This window comes from Macaca fascicularis, chromosome 20 (assembly GCF_037993035.2).
Source record: "Macaca fascicularis isolate 582-1 chromosome 20, T2T-MFA8v1.1".
NCBI lineage: Eukaryota > Metazoa > Chordata > Mammalia > Primates > Cercopithecidae > Macaca > Macaca fascicularis.
The window spans coordinates 60,493,337-60,508,432 of record NC_088394.1 but is presented as its reverse complement, the minus strand read 5'-3'; positions in this window follow the sequence as shown (position 1 = coordinate 60,508,432).

The following is a 15,096-nucleotide window of genomic DNA, read 5'->3' as shown; positions in this document are numbered from 1 at the left end:
ATGCTCTGTGGTGACTCCACCCCATGAGAAGCATCTGCTTGTGCCCTCAGGATGTCTGATATATCCTTTGAAATCTAGGCGGAGGTTTTCTTGACTCCACAGCTCCTGTAATCTATGCATCTGCAGAGTAAGCCCCAGGAGGATGTTGCCAAGGTTTAATGTGCAACTTCTGGAGCTGGGCAGGAGATGCACCTGAGCTCACTTGAGCCATATCTGGGGCAGCCAAGGAGTGCTGTGCCTGGATGTGTGCAGCAGAGTCCTGAGGTTATGGGCATGGTGATGCTGAGGTCCCACAGGTGCCTCTCTGGAAAACTTGCCCTCAGGGTCCTAGCTTGTCTTTAGATCTCTGAAGTGCCTTTGGGATCATTCTCTCATTGTCTTGATGAATAAAACGTGGCTTCCTTCTATCCCTATTAATCTATTTAGCAAGTAGGCACTTGGCCACATCCTTAGTATTCTCCCCAGCAAGTGATTTTTTTTTTTTCTTTTTGAGACGGAGTCTCGATCTGTCACCAGGCTGGAGTGCAGTGGCTCGATCTCAGCTCACTGCAACCTCTGCCCCCTGGGTTCAAGCGATTCTCCTGCTTCAGCCTCCTGAGTAGCAGGCACTACCGGTACATGCCACCATGCTCGGCTAATTTTTGTATTTTCAGTAAAGACAGGGTTTCACCATGTTGGCCAGGATGGTCTCGATCTCTTGCCCTCATGATGCTCCCACCTCGGGCATCCCAAAGTGTTGGGACTACAGGCATGAGCCACCACACCCGGACTTTTTTTTTTTTTTTTTTTTTTAATTTTTTACATGGCTCAGCTCAGAGTTTTTAAAATCCTTCCATTCTGCTTCATTTTTTATTTCAAATTTCATCTGTAAATAATTTATCTCTTCTCTCACTTTACTGTAAGTGGCCAAAAGTAACCATGGAGCACTTTGAATGCTTTCCTGTTTAGGTATTTCTTCTGCCATGTTTCCTAATTCGTTGTTCTTAAACTCTACCTTCCATAAGCCCAAGGGCATGGAAACAGTTCAGCCAAGATTTTTGCCACTTTATGACAAGGATAGTTTTTAACTCCAGTTTCCAACAAGATATTCCTAAAGGAAAATCATGGACACATTTCAGGATTTTGTCCATGCCCTCATGGACACCTCATCAGAATTTTTTTTTTTTTTTTTATGTTCCATATTTTTACCAACATTCTGATTACAACCACGTAAGTAATCCCTAAGATTTAGGCTCTCCCTACAGCTCCTGTCTTCACATAGGTCTTCACCAGAAATGCCTTTAATGTTCCATTTGTGGCAATATAGGCTTTTTCTAGCCTACTGCTCCAAATTCTTCCAGCCTCTATTACCTAGTTCCAAAGCTGTTTCCATATATTCAGGAATTTTTTACAGTAACAGACCTGTGTCTCAACAGCAATTTTCTGTTTTAATCATTTTGTGTTGCTATAACAGACTGCCACAGATTGCATCATTTATAATAAATACAATTCTATTCAGCTCAAAGTTCTGGAGGCTGGAAAGTTCAAGATAATGGGGCCTCATCTGGCTTCATCGTAACATGGAAGGGATCACATGGCAAAAGAGTCCTCCAGAGAGAGCCAGAAAGCGGGTATAACTCAATATTTTTATTCAGGAACCCACTGCTACAGTAACTAATCTGATCCACAGCAATGTTAATTCATTTGTGGAGGTAGAGCCCTTATGATCATCTGTTAAAGGCCCCAATTCTCAACACTGTTGCTTCAGGAATTAAGGTTCTAACACATAAACTTGAGGACACATTCAAACCATATTACCAACTTATTTCAAGTCAAATAATTTTGCAGTCAGTAAAACTAGGGATAATTTCTGTGAAGTGGTATAATCATATTTGATTATATGGCTTATAACCTCCAGTTTGATTTTAGCACATTAACCTTTGTCTACAAGTAAAAAAAATTGAAATGATTAGGACATGGAACAGTGGTTAACCGTCTATGTTCTGGAGATTGTCTGTCTGTATTTAAATTAAGACTGTGTCACTTACTAACGGTGTGACCCTGGGAAGTTTAGCAATACCCGAACCTCAGTTTCTGTATCTATAAAGTAAGGACTTAGGACTAAAGTCTCACTTGTTTTTTTCTTGCTCAAATTCCTACCTAAGGGGTTTGAGGGGCCATACCCTACAAACCATAAAGTCTCATCAGACGGGTTTATTTAACCCTATATAACATGGCCTGTTTTCCAACCTGACCCTGCTATAACATCACATAACAAATAAAGAAAGAAATCAAAATATTTTAACCTCAAATATATTTCCTTGTCATATCTTGAAATTGCCCTGCAAAGTTGTCTCTTGTGGGGAAAATCTACATTCTATAAAGAATCCTCTTTCCCCTTTTTTTCTTTCCATATTCAGGAGATAATCACCTAAGAGTCAGACATCTTTTTAAATCCAATAAGAAAACATGTTAGACTCTATTCTCTCTGAAGCCTGCTAGCTAAAAGCTTTCCTCTTCACAATAAAACTTTGGACTCCACAATACTTTCTCTTACCCCAAACATTTTCCTTCTATTGATCTCAGGTCCTTAGACAACTCAACCAATTGTCAACTAGAAATTTTTAAAATTTACCTATAGCCTGAAAGCCGCCATTTTGAGTTGTCCCTCCTTTCTGAATCAAGCCCATGTACATCTTAAATGTATTTCATTAATGTCTTATGTCTTCCACAATTGTATAAAACCAGGCTGTGCCCTAACCACCTCAGACACATGTTCTCAGGATCTCCTGAGTGTTGTGTCATAAGCCATGGTCACTCATACTTGGCTCAGAATGAATCTCTTCAAATATTTTACAGAGTTTGATTCTTTTCATTGACAGGATAATAACACCACATGCTTCAAAGCATCGTCATGAAAACAGAATAAAATATTGCACAAAAAGTGCTTAGCATAATTCCAGGGTTAATCATCTTCATTAAGATAGAATATAATCCTGTGAGCTCCACCACAATGCCACAGTCCACTGCTGTTTGGGCATAAGAAGTTACAAAAGGGGCTGGGTGTGATGGCTCAGGCCTGTAATCCTAGCACTTTGGGAGGCCAAGGCAGGCAGATCACCTGAGGTTGGGAGTTCGAGACCAGCCTGATCAACATGGAGAAATCCCATCTCTACTAAAAATACAAAAGTAGCTGGGCATGGAGACACATGCCTTGAACCCAGGAGGCAGAGGTTGTGGTGAGCCGAGATTGTGACATTGCACTCCAGCCTGGGCAAAAACATCAAAACTCTGTCTCAACAAAAAAGAAAAAAAAAAAAAGAAGAAGAAGAAGGTATGAAGGTCAGAGTCACCATTGCACTGGGCTCTTTCACACCACATAATGTAATCCATTACAGCCTCTCATTGTGCAGATCTACCAGCATAAGTCCATGTATTGAATGCAACACATTTTATAAGGTAGCTATCAAAGAGTGTTAGGCAGGCAAGGGACAGGATCCGGTTTGTATTGCAGAAAGAACAAACTGACAGCATAAGGAATATGGGTTAGCTTGATTGACACAAGGCCAAATTCTACAACAGAGATTGTTGGGAGAATTATGACAGTCTGACCAAGGGTAATAGCAGTGAAGACGGGAGGAGGGAACATTCTTAAAAATGTTAAAATGATAGAATTATTTAGATTTGCTACCTAAGTAGGTTTAGGATTTTGGAAGATCAATTCTTCTGGTGCCCAGCTTTCCATTTCATTTCCCCAATCCTTCTTTACGCTTTCATTTGTTCATGTGTCCTGTTTGTCTCATGTATGAGTCTTCTCTATGCATAACAGAGGAATGATAAAATAGCTGTACTGTTGATTGTTCAGTTTAACGTTGTGGGGATTCCCAGAAAGAGGATGAGAGAGAGAATAGTAGGGGAGAAGAAACCAAATGGCAGAGGAAGATCTGGACCCAGGAGATCTGTATGATAGTACGGTCCTCTTGTGCTCAGCACATTCCAACCAGTCACAGGACTCTTGGAAGAGGATGGTGCACAACTTTTCCAATTCTGGGATTCTAAAAGACCAGGAACACTCTGCTTTGAAATGTTACACCAAGAATTTCCTTCAAGACTAGTGCTCAGAATGGAAAGGCTAGACTGTAGATCATTCAGTTGGACTGAAACAATCACATAAATATGACTGAAGAAACACATTTCAGTTTCTATTTAGAACTGAGAAGCATAATGCCAGTGCATTTGAAAGGGAGTGAGCATTTGCTATACAGTCTAAGACTAAAATACTCAACACGGTCTACAAAGCCTACGAGGGCTGGCCCGTGCCTGGCAACCATCCACCCTCCATTGATACCTGACTGCCATATTGCCCATTTATTTTCTCAATCTCCACCACAAGGCGCTATACTGGGGCCTTCACTCTTGCTGGCCATTTTGATTGAAGCACTTTCCCTACTCCTATTCATCTGGAACGTGTCCATTCATTTTGCACACCTCACCTTGGCTTAGGGAAAGGGGACCTGCTGTGTTATCTCTTCCAGGTCAGCCTCCTTAGAGAATTTTCTATGTGAACAGTCTGTGTTTCCATAATATCTATTTTCATTCTCCCAAACATGTATTCTGATTGTCATTATACAATAGTTGAGAGATATGTGTGTGTGTGTATATATATATATTTATTTATTTATTTATTGTTATTTTTATTTTTTTTCAGCTAAACCATAAACCACACAGGAGTAGGTTCCAGGTTTGCTTTTCCATGCCACTACTTCTTCAACTCACAAAAGGCTTGGAGTATTCTAAATGCTGACAATACTGAATGAAATGATAAACGAGTACATTGGCATTGGAACATTTAATTTTGTGGAATCCAGATTCCATGAAATAATCTGGAAGTCATGAAGGAAGCAGTGGTTCAGGAGTCAAGTGAAAAACCCAAAAAGAAGAAAAAAGAAAAAGCCTCAGGAGGCTCCTTGGGAGAATGGAATGGAAGACTCATCTACCTCTTTCTCCAAATCCAAGAAAAAAACACCTTTTTCCAAGGAGGATTTGGACAGTAACTGCATTGGTCTGCTTTCACGTTGCTATAAAGAAATACCTGAGCTGGATAACTTTTAAAGGAAAGAGGTTTACTTGACTCACAGGTCCATATGGCTAGGGAGGCCTCAGGCAACTTACAGTCACGGTGGAAGGCGAAGGCAGAGCAAACCTGAATCTTCTCAGGAGGCTGCAGGAGAGAGAGAAGTGAGCAGCGAAGGGGGAAGGGCCCCTTATAAAATCATCAGATCTCAGATCTCATGAGAACTGACTCACTATCACAGGAACAGCATGGGGTAAACCAGCCCATGGTCCAATCACCTCCCACCAGGTCTTCCCCTAGACATGTGGGGATTATGGGGTTTATGATTTGAGTTGAGGTTTGGCTGGGGACACAGCCAAATCATATCTGCAGTGATCTTGAAGAGGCCACTGGCAGCACAAGTCTTCCTAGGAAGAAGAAATCTTCACCCAAAGAAGAAATAGGTAGGGATCCCAAAGAGGCAAACAACAGGAGCATCTCCCAGAAAGAACAAATTCTCTTCTGAAGAGGTGCCCGTCAGCAGTGGATCTGAAGAGGCTGCTGGCAGCAAGAGCAACTCCAAGAAAAAGAAAATGTTCCATAAAACCACTCCAGGAAGATTAGAATGTGAATGGACATTTTATGGGAGGTGGGGCAAACCATACCCCAAGGTGACATTTACCACCCTGTGCCCTACAGCCCACTAAAAACAAATTCACACACATGCAAATCCTTTTCCCAAAGCAAGTATTATCTCCATTTGTATAGACAAAGAAAGTGAGGCCCAAAGTGATTATGCTAACCTTGCTGCGTCACAGATGCTGGATTTGACTCTTACCCATGGCAACTTATACACCAGGGTCTTTTCTATGTGCCTATTTTGCTTTCCACAAAGGTGGCCTCCACATGCAGTATGCACAGAATTCACATAGGCAGTCCTCATCTGGGGGATATTTCCATTCTCAAATCCTTGACGATTTATTTATGAAAGCCACATGGCCCAACAAATGCTGAAACACAGATTGAATGCCACAAGGAAGGAAATGAAAAACTAAATTGTGAATCCCTATATTTGTTTCTGGTTGATGTTCCCTGAGAAAAATAGGCAACTAAAAAGAACTTACACCCCACCGACCTACCCACCCTCTGACTCTGACTCACACACAACTTACATTTCTCAACCCCTTTTAAGTGGCTCAGAAATGCCGGAAACAGTAAGGCCCATCATAACCTCCACAAAGAAGTGCTCCACAAACTGATAACCAGAAGCAGTAAATAGCAGACAGGGAGAAGAAAGATCAGAGTTTTGTACAGAAAATATAAGGTTATAGCACATAAAGAAAACTATGTGAGTGGTAACTTCAGTTTCCTATTTAATTTTTGTGTTTATACTCTGAAAACTCATTCTTTTTAATATGTATGTGTTTAGTTCAAACTCTGGAGTGCTTGCCATGTACTAACTTTCTGCTACAACCCTGGGAAAATGGAGATGAATAAGGAAAGGTCTTTGGCCACAGGTTCTTAAATTGGTGGGAGGAAAACTTATACCAGAGACTTTTAATTAAGATGATCATGACCATGATACTGGTACATTTTCAATATCCTGGAATTGTGGAGAAGGAAACAATGTGGCTCACCATTTGGAGTTTATTTTATATTATTATTATTTTCTCTTCCTACACAAAAAGTTAGTATCAGAGTCAAGAATGCAACATGTATTACATTGCTGTTTTTACATGACATCTGATTCAATTGACTTGGTTTGAAGCAGGACAGGTTATGACCTGATTTTAAGGTCATAAACCAATTTAAGTTTAAGAGTAATCTGTAAAATGTCAGTGTGCTCAGTTACTTTCTTGGCTTGTCAGGTTTAGGACCTCAAAAGTGTCAGCTTAGGATATTCTACTATTTCTACAAGAGTGGCCTGCACTGTATTCTACCATGCACAGACAGCAAAATCATATCGGAGATGTGAATTTTGAACAGACAGAGCTTCTGTGAGGGAACCATCATGTACCAACGGAGACTCTGCAGGTGAAAACTGCCTTATACCATTAAGGGTTAAGTGTGGTGTCCCCAGCAACAGAGAAATGCATATCTGTTTCTGAGGGCATTGAGGAGCCGGCCTGGTCATTCGTGGAATGAGAAAATGAAGGTTCCATTTAGCTGGTGCATCAGTCTTCAGGAGCAGAGGTCAGAGGTCAGTAGTGATGGAGTAGATTAAAACAAGGCAGAGGCATCCGTGGATTTCTCCTGCTATTTCACGAGTGACCTCATTTGACTCTCCTCCCTGCTGCTGACACGTCCTTTCCTTTAAAATTACACATAGTGCTAAACAAATGGGTCTCTTCAGAGTCACTTAGCAGAACTAATCAGCACACCAGCCTGCTTTCAAAATGAAGGGTCCATTCCGCGGTGGAGGAGGGCGATTACTTTTGTATCCTCCATCCAACTTGGGGTCACCTGCAACTCTGAAGGAATTGGTGCTCTGTTCCTTTATTCAAGGCAAGAAATTGTACCCCTGTCACACTGAAATCTCATTCTTTCATCTTAAAACTCATTTCCTTTTATAAAAGTGTTTTTCTTCCAGACTTTTCACATACTGGCTAGAAATTGTGTTCAGCCCCCACGCACATAAAAAGTTAACATTGTCTGTAATGCTGCCAGAGGCGGTGTTTCTCCTGGAGGGAGAATTGCCGGGTAGTGAGAAGAGGTTAGTGAAAAAAGCACATGCTTTAATAAACCTTCATTTGATAACTGAATCTCATTCTAATCAATGGCAGAATGCAGCCACTCTGCTCTCCACCCACAGTGATTAGGGCTCATAAGCGAGTGCCGATGGTTCAAGCACGGGCTTGAAAAGGAAATGCAGTGTGGCAAACAGTTTCACTTTGGTTTGCAAACATTACATTCTGCCCTATTAAAAGCAGATCTCCAAATTGAATCTTTCTTATATAATATCTATTTGAGAGGTTCTTCCATTTTTTTAAATATTTGTATAACTTCCAGTAACTACGGTGCACCAAGGAGAAGACAGGTTAATAGTAAACCTAATTAAATCTCCTCACAATGACGTAGTGAGTCCCAGTTTACAATGTGGCTGTAAGCTGAGATCTCATTTTACATCTGCAAATACCTGGAGTGCCTGAAGGAGCTATCTTTATTATATTATTTTTTTCCTTTCTTCCTTTTTTATTTTTAAAAATGATAGATAGATAAATAGATAGATAGATAGATAGATAGATAATAGATAGATAGGAGATAAATAGATCTTTTTAAATAGAGACAGGATCTCTCCACATTGCCCAGGCTAGACTTGAACTCTTAGCATCAAAGGATCCTCCTACCTCAATCTCCCAAGTAGCCGGCACTACAGGCACATGTTGCTGCTACCAGCTCTGTTACCCTCATTTTACAGACGGTGAAACTGAGGCTCAGAAGGGCTAAGTGGATTCATTGTCAAAAACAAAAAGCATGGTAACTCATGAGTAAGAACAGGGAGCTCATTTTCTTACTTCCAGCCCTTTGAGCTAAACAACAGTTATGTATGGTTTTGAAGTAAATTCCCTGGCCTAAGTGTATCATAGAGCATTGTATCTGTCTCAATCCTAGAGATATTAAGAAAGAACGTCTCTGGAGGACACTTTGAAGTGCCTACGAGGATCTGGAAGACTATATATTATAATAACAGCCTTAAGTCCCATCTCCAATCCCTTTGGAAAGAAAGAGGAAGGGCAGTAGCGATACGACATTCCTCTCTTACTGTTGCCGACTAATATTGTAGAAAATATCTTTATTCATAAAGGGATCCTAGCATTAACTTTTTCACACTTGTAACAAGTGCCTAAATACATTTTTTTTTCCAAGTGACTTACCATAGTGAAGTTTTCAACTACATTTTGGGCATGAATGCAGATTAATGTCTTAACACTGTTCATCTGTGAGAATCACTTGCGGGTCTCTGTTTAGATTTTTATGAGGTGGTTTCCAAATCAGACCCTGTCTATGCTCCTGACTGAGTACCTAGTTGTGCAAGAATAAGTATGATTTCACACAAGCTTGGACAGCGAGGCTAATTGCTCAGACATCTTTAAATAGTGACAAAAAGAAAGTTAAGTGTAGCTCTGTAAAAGACAGGGCAACACTTCGACCTTCAAAAGCAGTAACTAATTAAAAAGAAGACATCATTTACAAGACAAGTTCAGTATCTTTAGTGTAACACATACAGAGAAAAGACATGCCCATTAAAGATTATCTGTCTCCTCTGCACTCATATGAGCAAGGATTTGTAAATAATTTTTACAAAGTAATCTCAGAATCATGTTGCTAAAATCTGGCAGCCAATATATATCTCCCAAAATTTTGTTCCCGTAGAGACTGTCATAGTTCTGGACAGGCAAGAAAGTTCTCTACAAATATTTGCTTGTGTTTGCTGAAAGGTTAATTCAAAGTGAGGATTCCTGGCATAGAGGGGCCATAGAAACAGATCAATGAAGTCGAGTCTATCCATCCCCTAGAATATTGTAGGCATCTGATTCAAGCAACACGTATAGTTTTAAGTTCTGATGTCAAGTAATGCATGGGCCGCATGAGAGTTTACTGGATAAACAACTCTTTTAAAATGTTGCTATACCTTGAAAATGAATAATGAAATATATGAGAATATGCTCAGTAGAATCTTCTTTTTCTCGTAGCTTAATATGATTGACAGTAGCATGTAGTTATTTATCTGGAGGTAAAAACAAATATTAATCTGAGCTGCACTAAAATTCTCTGAAGATTTCTCCCGACACACCTTGATGAAGAAAGGAGAAAAGCTGGGTTTTTTTCTGTTTTAAATCTTTTTATTTTTTATCATCTCCAATGAAGCTGTCAGAAAGGTTTTCGAAGACGAGAGGTAAGTTTTATTGGGGAAAAAACAACAATGGAAATTTTACTCAGGGTTTTGTTTTATAATGTCTATAGCAAATGATTTTATGACTCTACAAGTTGCTATTGCTTAAGTTAAAGTAGAGAGAGTTTGGTTTTTGTTTATGTGTTTATAATATAAAGTAAGTATATATTCATGATAGAAATTTGGGAAATATAGAAGAGGGAAAAGATAAAACAAATTACCAATAATTTTGCTAATCCTTGAAAACTGCTGGTAATACTTTGGTAATTACTTCCCATAGTTATGTATAAGCTTCAGATAACTACGTTTATTATTAGGCATACTGATTTTTAAATTATTTTATTTTTATGTATTCACTCTAAATAAACATAAATGATTGATGAAATAATAATATTCTTTATGAGATTAACCAAAAATTATTATTGTTGAATATTTCAAGTGATTTTCAATGTTTTGTTGATATAGTAATACTATAATGAATATCCTTTTATAAAAAGACTCTTCTGTATTTCTTTTGAACAAAGTTTTAAATGATAATTCCTGAGCCAAATGGTCTTCGTTTTTCAAGCTCCAAATGCACATACCAAATGAATTTTCAAATTGAATATGACTTTTCCCTGGTAGAATCCCTTCTTCCCCACTTTTCTTTCCCCTTCTTCTCTTTCTCTTTCTTCCTTACCCCTTCCTTCCTTCCTTTCTTACATTCATCAGAATAAACGAAGGTCACAGTTTCCCCATGAAATAGCAATGCTATCCCTTTTAGAGAGGCATAAAGCCATTCTGCAATATAATGCTATCATTAACTGTTAGTGTGTAATTGAAACATTGCTATGGTATCATGAAGCCTATTTTTCAGACTATTTTAATGTGGAATTGCCTTGAAACTCCACAGTAAGAGTATTTCTGACTTCAGCATAAATTTTATTATGAAGTCTACTGGTCTTACTGGTTCTATTTCTTCTCATGACTCTTCACTTTTTGAGCAGCATAATATACTGAAAAATAATAATTAAATTAAATTTAGTTTATGCTCTGTATCAGGTATTGTGTTTAGGATTTCACATACATTATCTCATTTAATCTATACAACAGTGGCATGAGAAAGAACTAGTATCTTTTTTTTCTCATTTTACAGATGAGAAAATAAAGACTAAGAAAGTTTAAATAATTGCCCTGGGTCTCGTAGTTAATAGGTAGTTGTATTAATCTGCTGGGATTGCCATAATAACATACGATAGATCCGGTGGCTTAAACAACAGAATTTTATTGTTCACAGTTCTGGAGGTTGGAAATCCCAGATGAATGTTTGGGAGAATCAGTTTCTGGTGGGGCCTCTCTTCCTGGCCTGCAGATGGCCACCCTCTTGCTTTATTCTCACATGATCTTTTCTCCATGCCTGACCTCAGAAAGGAATTGAGAGACAGAGAGAGTTCTGACATCTCTTCCTGTGAGGACACTAATCCTATTAGATCAAAGCTCTACCTTTATGACCTCATTCAACCTTAATTACCTCTGAAAGCTAACTGCCCAAATGCAGTCACATCAGGGGTTAGAATTCTGGGGTTACAAAATTCAGTCCATAGCAGTAGTGAAGCAACAATTCAAACTCAGCTGTTCTGTTCACCTATTGCCGTATGTCAAAATATCTCCAAAATTAGTGGCATGAAGCAAATCTCATTTTAGTATGCTTACAATCTTATGGGTTAGGAATTGAGGCAGGGTGCAATAGGAACAGCTTATCCCTTTTCCGCTATGACGAAGGCCTCAGTTGGCATGGTTTAAAGAGTTGAAAATGTCGGAGACGACTCCATTGGGATCATATGCTTAGAGCCCTTGTTCTGACTCTATTTCCAGTTCTTCCCTACATCATATCTGCTAGGTCTCAAATTCCCAATATTTCTTCTTCACTTACCTGTCTGATATCTTGGCTAGGATGACTCTCACAGCCAAGACTTCCAGGGGTGTGTGTGTGTGTATTAATATACAATATATAGTGTATATTAATATATAATATATAAATATATAATATATATAATATATATTAATATATAATATATAAATATATACACACACACACCTGGAAGCCTTGGCTGTGAGAGTATATATATTTATATATGTATATATAAATGTATATATGTATATATAAGTATATATTATATATAATATATATTATATATATTAATATATATACACACACACATATATACTTTCTTCTCTCTTTCTCTCTCCGTGTAACTAGTTTGGGCTTCCTCACAGCATAGCAATGTCAGAGTAGTCACACTTCTTACATGATGGCTGATTTCTCCCAGAGTAAGAATTCCCAAAGACTTAAGATACAGCCTCACTTCTGCCATACTCTGTTGGTCAAAAGGGAGTCATAGGTCTAGCCCAGAAATAAAATAAGGTTAAGGGATATAGACCCCACCTCTTAATGGGAGACATATCAAACAATGTGTGTACATTTGAATCTATTACCCAGGGTTTGATGGACTCAAGAACCCATACATTTTGATACCATTCTTGGGTAAGGATATGGTTGGTTGTTTCTCAGTAAAGGGAATTTTATAAAATTGTCAACATTTCTTGTATCTTCACCATGCACAAAGTGGAGTTCTGTGGAAAAGCAGGGGATGCTTGGGTCGACCTTCTATTGCCTCAACTCTATTTTCCCTCATAGGTCTCTGTATTAGTCTGTTCTCACACTGCTAATAAAGACATACCCAAAACTGGGTAATGTATAAAGGGAAGAGGTTTAATGGACTCACAGCTCCATATGGCTGAAGAAGCCTCACAATCATGGCAGAAGGCAAAAGAACAGCAAAGAAATTTCTTATATGGCAGCAGGCAAGAGAGAGCTTGTGTAGGGGAAGTCCCATTTATAAAACCATCAGTTATCATGAGACGTTTTCATTACCATGAGAACAGTATGGAGGAAACTGCTCCCGTAATTCTATTATCTCCATCTGGTCCCACCCTTGACATATGGGGACTATTACAATTCAAGGTGAGATTTGGGTGGGATCACAGCCAAACCATATCAGCCTCCCAAGACAGAAAAGTGGTGAGCTCTCTATGCTTTCAGGCTCTCTCTTTCTCTCCTTCCCATCAGGTGATAAGATGATGAGAAATTCTTTGGGAGGAGCTCATGAGTGATTTTTGTCTTTTGGCTTCCTGAGGTCCTGCCTACCCAGAGGTCAAAGATAAATGTTATCTCCTATACTATTCTGTCAGCCTGTGAGAATGGTCACAGCAGTGGATGGAAGCCAGTATTTGTCCTACTGCTTTGACTATGATTGCAGAGGCAAGTTTCTTTCAGGGAGAAACTTTCATGTGAGTTTAGGTATAAACCAGAACATGTGTTGTTATGTATTTGACCCTAGTATCTCCTTTTCAAATAATTTAGAACCTGAAACCCAGTGAGGTGAGCAAACAGCCCCCTCAGGTTTCCATACATGGTGAATTGGCCTGGTATTGACGTCCACCTCTATTATGGAGGTGAGAATTTATTGGGTTTATATTTATTTTTCTCTAATTTTCAAGTGAATATAATATGTATATATGTCAACATATATATGGAAATTACATATACAAAATTATATATAAACACATAAATATAATTTTATATATATACATATATAATCTTTTATAAATTCTTATACTTGTCTTTTCATGTTACTCTTTGGTTTCCTTATTCCTTTCCAATTATATTATTAAGAATTTATGCAACAGTGTTAAAAATTGCATTGGCACAAATTTGTTTTTTGTTCTTCTTGATTTGACTGTCACTAATGATGTACTATTAAGTAGGAGTTAACATATTTATCCTTTGACACACGGACACACACAAAAAAACCTTTATGAGAAATATATTACATCAATTGAGATAGACATTGGCCTTTTTATTCTTATTACATCTAGAGCTACATAGATGTTTAGGGACAGATTTTAAAACACTAAAATATTTTGGAGGGGCAGCAAACTTCATCTGGTAAGAGAGAAATCATATAGATGTAGCTGTACCTACAAATGAGAAGGATTTTCTAGGATTTTCTTCATATTAATATATTTGTATTCATGACTGATATTTTACTATAGTTTCTTTGTGTGTGTTTTCTTTTATCTATCCTGTCTTTTCAGTATCAACATTTTGCTAACTTCCTAAAATGTAGCAGATAGCTTTCCACTGAGAAGAACTGCTTTGATTAAACTCTTTAAACATATTAAATTGACACATTAATTTTGGTGACTATTTTACTGATCACAAATTGCTTTAGTCAGAAGGTCAATTAGTAGAAAAATAGAATCTGTAAAATATTTAAATATACAGCTAATGGGCTGGGAATATGTGTTTTAGAAACAGACACAGGCAGTATGTCTTGCATATAAACATTCCACCAAGGAAGGAGAGTTTATATATTCGCTGTTGCTTTTGTAAGAGGAAAAAAAATCAATGCTATTTAGTTCTGAAGGGACTTTCGCCACACAATCCTCATTTGAAGAGACAGCAAGTTAGACCAAACACTGGCTGAATGCAAATACCCTATTTACCATGTATGTCAGAAATTAACAGCATTAGACTTTTCATGACAATAGTATAACTGGCTTGCACTTAATGAACCTAAGAAGAGAAGGAAAATTAAATCCAATCCCAAATTTACTAACTCAGCAAACATTTCGAGTGTGATAGTTACAAGGTCAAGCTAGGCACTGGGTCATAGGCATGAGAAAAGATAGGAAAATTATTATGTCTCTAATAAAGTGATATAAATGGTTATTGAGCTCTCTCAAATAGAATGGTTTATAATGCTTGCTCACCAAGATAATTACAGTGATGACTTGACTCATAATATTTATACAAAGCTTTAAGAGAGAATTATTTTTTCTCAGCTGTGTCATTTCCTTTCTTCTGTCTTTTTTTTTTTTTTTTGTCAATTAAGTGGGGGAGAAAGAGAAAGAAAGAGAGAGAGAGTGAGAACAAGTAAAAGTCAAATATAGGAGATTATACTGCAGCATTCTTGCAGTCTTATCTGGTATTCCACACTAACAACTTATTATGTTAATAAATAAAGAAACTAATAAAGAACCTTGATATCAAACAAGCCTACTGTGAAATCTTTTCCATCAACATGGTCTCTACTTTGAAATCTGACACATGCTTCAAAAACCAATT